The sequence below is a fragment of the Podarcis gaigeae genome, assembly GCF_964106915.1.
Source record: "Podarcis gaigeae genome assembly, chromosome: 7".
Lineage (NCBI taxonomy): Eukaryota > Metazoa > Chordata > Lepidosauria > Squamata > Lacertidae > Podarcis > Podarcis gaigeae.
In genome coordinates, this window is record NC_139683.1 from 87,909,020 (window position 1) to 87,917,383 (window position 8,364).

The following is an 8,364-nucleotide window of genomic DNA, read 5'->3' on the forward strand; positions in this document are numbered from 1 at the left end:
AGGGTAGCCATACATCTGGAATTTCCCAGACATATCAGGAACACTGCTCAACAACTTTTCACTGTTTGAAATTCGGCAACCCTATTTTCAGTTCCTTTACAGGACCTGCACTGTTAATAAACATGCTATCACTGCAAAGTGTGTACAGTAGTTAGTGGTAGCATTCAAGAATTGCTGTTGCAGAGAAACCACTCATGGCTCCTTTGCAAAATACTCCTTAGAGCAAAGATGGGGAGTTTGTGACCTTCCAGATGGTGGACTGCAACTCCCATCATCCTGACCATTGTACACACTGGCGGGGGTTGATGGAAGCTGGGAGTCCAACAACATATAGGAGATCAACAATTCCCCATCCCTGTCCTAGAAACACTTTAATAAAAGGTATTGACTTCTACTCAATTGGGCCATTGGCTCATTTAGGTAAAGGTAAAGGTACCCCTGCCCGTACGGGCCAGTCTTGCCAGACTCTGGGGTTGTGCGCCCATCTCACTCAAGAGGCCAGGGGCCAGCGCTGTCCGGAGACACTTCCGGGTCACGTGGCCAGCGTGACATCGCTGCTCTGGCGAGCCAGAGCCGCACACGGAAACGCCGTTTACCTTCCCGCTGGTAAGCGGTCCCTATTTATCTACTTGCACCCGGAGGTGCTTTCGAACTGCTAGGTTGGCAGGCGCTGGGAACGAGCAACGGGAGCGCACCCCGCTGCGGGGATTCGAACCGCCGACCTTTCAATCGGCAAGCCCTAGGCGCTGAGGCTTTTACCCACAGCGCCACCTGCGTCCCTTTAGCTCAGTATTATTTATCTACACTGACCAGCAAAAAGCTTTCCAGGGTTTCAGGCTGGGGTCCCAAATAAAATAAGTTGGGGGAAATCAGGCTCCAAACTGCTCCATATGGAGTTGCAGACACGGCATTTTGAGGTTTTTGGGCAGGTGGCTCAATTGTCCCCTTTCCATGCCCACTACTTCCTCAATGATTGTATTTCTTTTCCAGGTTGTAACTATTTTCAGTGCACTCTAGAATGGTGAAGCTTTTCTGTTTTCTTTGATCTCTCAGATTTGCACAAAACCAGAAAACAGCACAAGCAAATCTTTTGCACACTTCTTGGGTCTAATTGAAATGGAGGGAAAGTGGATTAACAGCTAAATGATGCTCAAATGCAGAGAAGCCCATAGTCTCCTGCACAACTTTAAAGGCAAGCAATGGCTTCTGATTGCAGAGATACAATGATGAGTATTTGAAGTAAGGAAGGGAGTTTCTACAGCTCAGTGAGTCATAGCTTGGCTATGGCTACCTAGCAGGCCTCAGAGACAACATTGGGGGGCACCATGTGTGCAACCCCAGCCCCTCAAGATTGGGGGGGGGGGCGAAGACACCTCAGCTCTGTGGAGTTGGCACCTATGGCGGGACTGCAGCTGAGGTGATGTTTGAACCAAGGACTTTCCAGGTCATAGCTTGTACTCTTAAGTAAGGCTGGACTGAATGCTGTTAGATGGGGACACTGGCTCACCACAGCAGGGGGTGCCCCATCCAGGACTGGCCCAAGTCATCTGAGGTGAATCACAAAATGGTGCCCCTCCCCACAGGAAGAAGTGGTGAGTGAAGATCTACATAGGAATAAGGAGGGGATAAAGTTTTGCATCAGGAACAAGGGAGAAGTGACACTCTACACTGGGAACAAGTTGGGGAATCAAATCAGCCTTACTCAACAGTTGAAATGGGAATCAAAGGCTGTTGCAAGGTTGGGGAGGGGCCTGCTCTGAATTTTGCTGGGGGGGGGGGTGTGCAGAGCCCATGAGACCCCAGTGGGCCAGCGCTGGCACCACCTCATGGCACATATCTGAAAAAGCTCAGGCCTATTCTTAGCAATTATGCAGCATTGTTATGCGGGAAGTCTAGTTGTGAATAGCTGAGATGTGTGAATAGAGATAAAATTAAGAAAGAGAAAGGAGAGGTGCAGTTTATTGAATATCATTCTTACATGGAATCACAAAGCCAAGCTAAGTCACATGTCCATTTATGCAAGGTGATGAATGAACCAAGTTGCATTTTGTGGTCAAGGCTTCCCAGCAATGGAGGCTCTCAGTTCCAAGCCAAGAAACAAAGTGGCTGGAAATGACTGAGCTTTGTGGAGCTCTTCTAAATTAAATGTAATTTGGAATGCAGTTCCAAGTATAATTATCCATTGAAAGGGATGGGTCATGTCAGGAAGTTAAAGAATGGTTGCTCTGGCAGCAAACTTCATATGACGCCTGGAAACAGGAGGAGGGTTCAGGCAGGAATGCCGTGGATGCCCATAGATGGCTCCTGTGCCTTTAAATCTTAAGGGCTCCCAGAGGATTGGTAACAGTGGCCTTCAGGCCAAAAAAGGTTAGGAGGGGAAAATCCAGCCTTCAACCAATGCAGCAGTATAAGGGTGGAGGGGTGCTTTCGGTGACGCCTCCCTTTCCATGGGATTTTTACAATTTAGTGAGAGGGGAAATGAAACAAATCCATTCCTAGGAGAGATGAAAACCAAATCCTCTACAAGGAGGGAAGGATGGTGAACTGGAATACAAAAAAGGGAGGTGTGAGGAGGTCAGGAAACGAGTAATTGAAATATAAGACACGAAAAGATTGATTTGTTTTTTAATTGTTTTTTCACATATTTTGTACCTTTCTTTGTATTTTTGTATCTTTTTTCTTTTTCATTTTATTTTTCTTTTCTTATATTGTAATTTTCTCTGTTTGTAAAATCTTAATAAATATCTTTAAAAAAAAGAAGGATGAAACAAGCCCTGGACCATGTTGGCCCAGATTCTCTGTAGGGAGACTCCCTCTCACTGCAGAATGTGAGCAGCTGAGCTGTAGCTGGTGGCCCTGAGTCTTTGTCCCTCACCCACTCTATTAGTGGCACCTCAACCCCTTGAGCGACATGAGGGGCACCAGGGCAGAAGGATGCTGGCAAGGTGAGAGGAAAAGATCTGGCTCTGCTGAGGTCTCCCTTCACCTCTCTTTCTGTTTCTGGGCTACTGGCAGCCCCTACAGGATGGGGCACAATGGTAGCCCTAATTCTTTTGTTTCACATTTATTTATACATCCATTTAAATGTTTCTCGCCTTTCTTTCCTTTTTTAAAATAAAAAATGGCTAACAATGAAAAGACAGTATGGTTGCCATATTTAAAAAAAGGATTAACCAGGACACCGCGGACGTTGTTGGCCTTTTTTTTAGACGTCAATTCCAACTTTGAAATCCTGGCAATGTCCAGGAAAATCAAGACATGTGCAGCACTAAATAATCAAAACAACCATTGCATCAACAACATAGTGAGCATAGTGGTGCAAGTGGATAATGTAGACCAGTCAGTGTCTAAAAATGCAATGTCTTGACTTGGCAGAAAAATTAAACTGGAGATAAGGCCATGACTGAAAAGGCCCTGCTCCTTCTGCGCATCTACTGCACCTGAATCAATGGCAGAAGCTGGAGCAGGCTCTCTTCTGTTGCTCAGAGTGCATGGAGTGGAGGGTGGGCCTTAGGGAAGAAGAAGGCCTTCAGATACCTAAACCCCCAAACTATTTAGGGTTTCAAAGGTAAGAACTGGCACCTTTAATTGAGGCCAGAAACAGATGGGTGGGTAGCCAATGGAGATCAAAGATACTCAGAGTAATACGCTCCATCTAGCCAACACCAGAAAATCTACCAGTGGCATTGTGCACCAGTAGAAGTTTCCAGACACTTCTCAAATGCAACACTAGGGAGAATATTTTACAGTATTCCAGGCTAGAGGTTACTTAAACTTAGATGGATATAGGCAGGTCTGTTTTCTCCAGAATATAATACAGCTAGCTGAAGCTGATCAACCAAAAGCAGTGTCAGATCCAAGAGTACCCAAGCTGCAAACCTGCATCTTCAGGGAGAGCGCAGGCTATAGACCTATCTCTGGACCAACTCGTAACAAGAGTGTTTCTATCTTAACTGGATTAAGTTTCACTTTGATCACCCATATCCAGTCCCTCACTGTTCCAAGTTTCTACCACTTCCCTATAATCTTATAAATATGAGGTACAGTTGACTATCACTAACATGCTGACATAAGTGCCGGATCCAGAAGGGCCCTGGGTGCTCTAGACACCACAAAATTCCTGCTGAGGGAGCTGGGCACCAACAAATTATGGCAGCATGTGCCCAGGGCACACGTGTCTGACATGAGCACACCTGGTGGCATGGGGTGGGTGGGTGCTGACGTCACTCCTGCACACCGCCGGGTGTGCTGACATCACCACACTTGTCCCCACGGGGTGTGGCCCTGGGGACCCAGGGTCACGAAGGCAAGCTGGCGTTGCTGCATGCTGATCAGTCCAAATATCTGAATAATTTCACTAAGTGGTTTTGTCTGGATGATCTGAAAAAAGGCTGAGCGGAGTCACACTCACTCTCTCTGTCTCCTGATGCAATTGTCCCCAAGGCTAATGTTGACCCACAACTGGGCCAGAAACCACGGAAAGAGATCTAGATGGAAAATTTGAGATGGGGAGTCAGAGAGGTCCAAGGTAATTTTTCCACAGAGTGTGTACTGCTGCTTGTTTCAGTACAGCTGAAGGTATTGCTGTCCATGTAGACAGGCCCAACCAGGTTATCTTAATTTATTGATTTGGAGGGACAAGGGTCAAGCACATACGTGATCAGCCTCATCTCTGAATGAATCCTGTTCACATACTCAACTAGTATCCAGCTAGAGTGCAGATTGGCACCTGACCCATCATGAAAACATAAAACACCATCTTAGGTGGATTGCTTGGCCACAACTCAGGGGTCTGCTAGCAAATTATTTTTCCTAGTCTTGCAGATATTACTTACATTAAAATTTCCTTCCTAACACAATCCTTTGTATTTGACATGCTGCTGACAGGATAGAAACATTAAAAATAAAGGCTGAAATTGTATTTTACAGAGACAATGGAGATGCCTTCCTACTGCATTTCTCAGATGCCTTCAAATTACACATTCATTGTATGAGCACATAATGAGACCAGATTAAATCATAGGCAAAATTTGTGTGCCTATATAAAGAGGAGTCTGGTGGAGTTCCAGCTACAACAGAAGCATAACATGTCTGTGACATGAAACTGAATGCATTTCTTCAACAACATGAATACAGTTTTCAGGAAAAATCCTTTGTAGCGCATTTTGCCTTAGGGAGGAGAAATTCTGCCGTATACATTATTCATTTCCTTCAGTAGCTGACACATTTCCTTTTACCACTTGCAAAATGTCACAGTCTGGTTTGTAAAGGTGAAACGAGCAGATACTGAATCTGTAGTGTTAAGATTCAGAGAAGGGTGGGTGGGTGGAATTGGACTCAAGTATGGCTAAAGCAATTAAAATATTCTTTTGTTACAAAATAATACAACTGCATTGCTGCTTGTAGAGACATCTCTTTAAGATGTATTTGAATACACCCCTATAGCTGCAGAACTGCCCTTCCTGTGTCATCTCCATTTCCAGTCTGACAAAAAAATAACAGCCAGATGTAAATGTTAATGTAGCAATTAAAATTATGATGGGATGTCAAAGCAGCCACATCCATTTAAGGTCTTAACCTTTTAAATCTTGTAAAATTGCAGTGGATCTTTCTAAAGTGGGGGGAACCTGTAACTTAGCACAGCCTTTTTTAATGCACTAGACTAAAACATCACACACACACACACACACACACACACACACTCCACTACCACAGATCAGGGTGCAGCATCAGAATCTTCCATGGTCCAGCTGCAGTCATATTGCTTCACCTTCCCTGCACATCTCCATGACAACCATGTAATTTGGATGCTATACTACTGAACTGATGCTGAAATACAGTTGTGCTATAAAATACAGAATGCATCAGAGTTCTTGTAAAGGAAGACAGTCCTATTCATGATGGCTGGTAACTTAAGATTTATTGGGTGTGGGTGTTTTAAAAAAAACCAAAGCTGCTAAAGTGATTTGATTGTGTGTTTCTAATTGTTACCCACCCAGAGTCTTTGAGGACAGAGTGCGCTAAGCAGCCACATAATTACATGAACATAATTTCCAGGCTTCCTTCCCAGAATTCAGATATATAAATAATAATTAATCTCATCCCTGGATGATTCAAGGATTGTGAAATCAATTAGAATGAAATACAATTGTGCTTGATTAGGACAATAATCTTCACATTCCACATTCTCTCTCTAGGAACACACTCAGGAAATGCTTACCTCAGGACCCAAGGATGCAAACTAGATAAATCAAATCCTAGTGATTGCAGCTTTAAGCTAATACATCACATATGAATGACCATAACACTAACAAAATGCCATTCCAAGAACAATATTGCATAGGATGCCACAGAGATGCATGGATATAGGATGAAAATGAACACACTGTGATTCTACTTACCAGAGCTAAAAGGTTTCCCTCACAAGTGCAGCTTGTTTTTCCCTCAACAATCCATGCAAAACCGCCAGCAGCTACATATAAGGAGACATTCCAGCCCCATGCCTTCTCAGACTTCCCTTTATTGTCTCCCCCCTCGCCACTTGCAATGGGTTACGCCTCCCCAGCTTTCCTTCAGGTGTCAAAAGATTGCTAGGAAGCAGGTTGCAGGAAAGAAGGGAGGGGAGAAAGAGGAGGGGGTCGAGAGAGGAGCCTGAGCAGGAATGATGGAGCCTGCCTTCAGCGAAAGAGCAGGGGAGAGACCTGATGCTCGAGCCTTTGGGTGAATGTCTGCCGAAAGGCCAGCTAACACTTTAGAAAGAAGATGCTCCAGCCACTGTGAGCAAATTGCTAAGCATATTTAACATTTTCCTCAAAGATCTGAGAGCTAGCTCTGCTTCTGCTAGCCAATCAGATACATTGAAACTGGACCTTGGAAACCCCTGCCAAACAGGCAGGCTGTCTTTAAGAAAATGGGATGCATACGAACCAACAACCTCAATAAAACTCCCAAGAATATCTTTAGATGGCCTGTCCATCCTCGTTCCTACCCACCCTAACCACAAAAGAAAGCTTTCATTTAGCTTTTAAGGCTTTGTTCTCCCTTTGTGTTGTTGTTTCCTGTTAGGTTGTCTTTGTAAGCTGAACTGTGAACCTTTTCACCTGTTTTTGAACACAGAACATTCATGTCCAGTGCATTTTCATCTGCACATGCTAATATTTTACCTCACCTTGAGTACAGGGAAGAGAAAAGGAAGTCACAGGAAGCATCCCAGACTGTGTGAATTGTGCGTTCATTGTAGTATGCATGAAATGTGCACACTGAGAGTGACGCTGGACTGGAGAAGACTTTTTCCAAGAGGTAGAAAGGAACAGGGTCCTGAACATGAGCACAGCAGAGGAGCAAAACACTTCAAAACACAGTGTTGCTTCTTCAAGGTATTTCTTTATCAATGGCTCCATTTTGTCTTATCTCCACCTCAAAGTCAATTGGCTCAGCTGGATGGGATATTAAGGAATAGGGTAAATTTGGGCAGATTTTGTTATGTGTGGAAACATTTAGATGGTCTCTTCTTCTTCTTCTTCTTCTTCTTCTTCTTCTTCTTCATCATCATCATCATCTGAAGTGACCTTTGAGTTATCAGAGGTCTTAGAGGCTTCCAAGTCACCCTATCTGTACCTCCCAGGCCTTTGGGCTTGTCCCAACTGCTGCTTGTCCCATGCCTAAAAAGCATGGGTCCGAGTGGTTTTCTACTTGTCATGCACTTTCTAGGCATGAGTGGCTTTGCCTTTGCTCCACCACTTTCCCCCAGAACACCTCTCTTTAGTGCTAATCGGAACAAACAGCAATCTGCAGAAAACCCAACAGCCATTCAATGCTTAACTGCAGGTTTTCTTGGGGCAAATGGAGGCATGAATAACCCCTTCCACTTCATGTGGCAGTAGGCAGTGAGAGACACTCTCCCTACATGCATCCCAGTGAGCTACCCTACCCCCCACCCTTCGGCCCTCCATTCCAGCCTTGGCACTTTCTCTTCCTCATTTCCTCATTTTCAAGTTGCAGCATGCATTCTGTTTATATTAAAATCATTCTCATATATTTGAGGAAAGAATGCGTAACAACTGCTCAATGGATATTTTTTCTCTCGCTAGAAAACCTTGGTCTCAGATGGCAGCGGTCATGACCTCGAATGCACCATGTGGCACTATATCTATCCACAGGCCCACTGTGGAAATCACTGAGGCAGGGGCCAAGAATGGGGAATGGCATACATATGCAAAGTACTGTCATGTCAAAGTTGTCTGTATGAGCTTCGTTTCACACCCAGAAACCTGATCAGTTAAGAGATGATATCAAGAAGCAATTTTGAAGAATCAAAGTTTGGAAATCCTCTTATTCATTCATTCATTCATTCATTCATTCATT

The 8,364-nt window shown here is 44.4% G+C and overlaps 1 protein-coding gene across 1 annotated transcript in view; it reads right to left on the bottom strand.

The window, feature by feature from the left end:
• Positions 1 to 6,855, bottom strand: part of PSD2 (pleckstrin and Sec7 domain containing 2) — a 55,623-nt gene extending 48,768 nt beyond the window's left edge. Inside the window, exon 1 of the mRNA XM_083748600.1 lies at positions 6,402 to 6,855. The gene's annotated coding sequence lies outside the window, so the exon portion shown is untranslated. The remainder of the gene's footprint in view (positions 1 to 6,401) is intronic.
• Between the last annotated feature and the right edge of the window lie 1,509 nt (positions 6,856 to 8,364).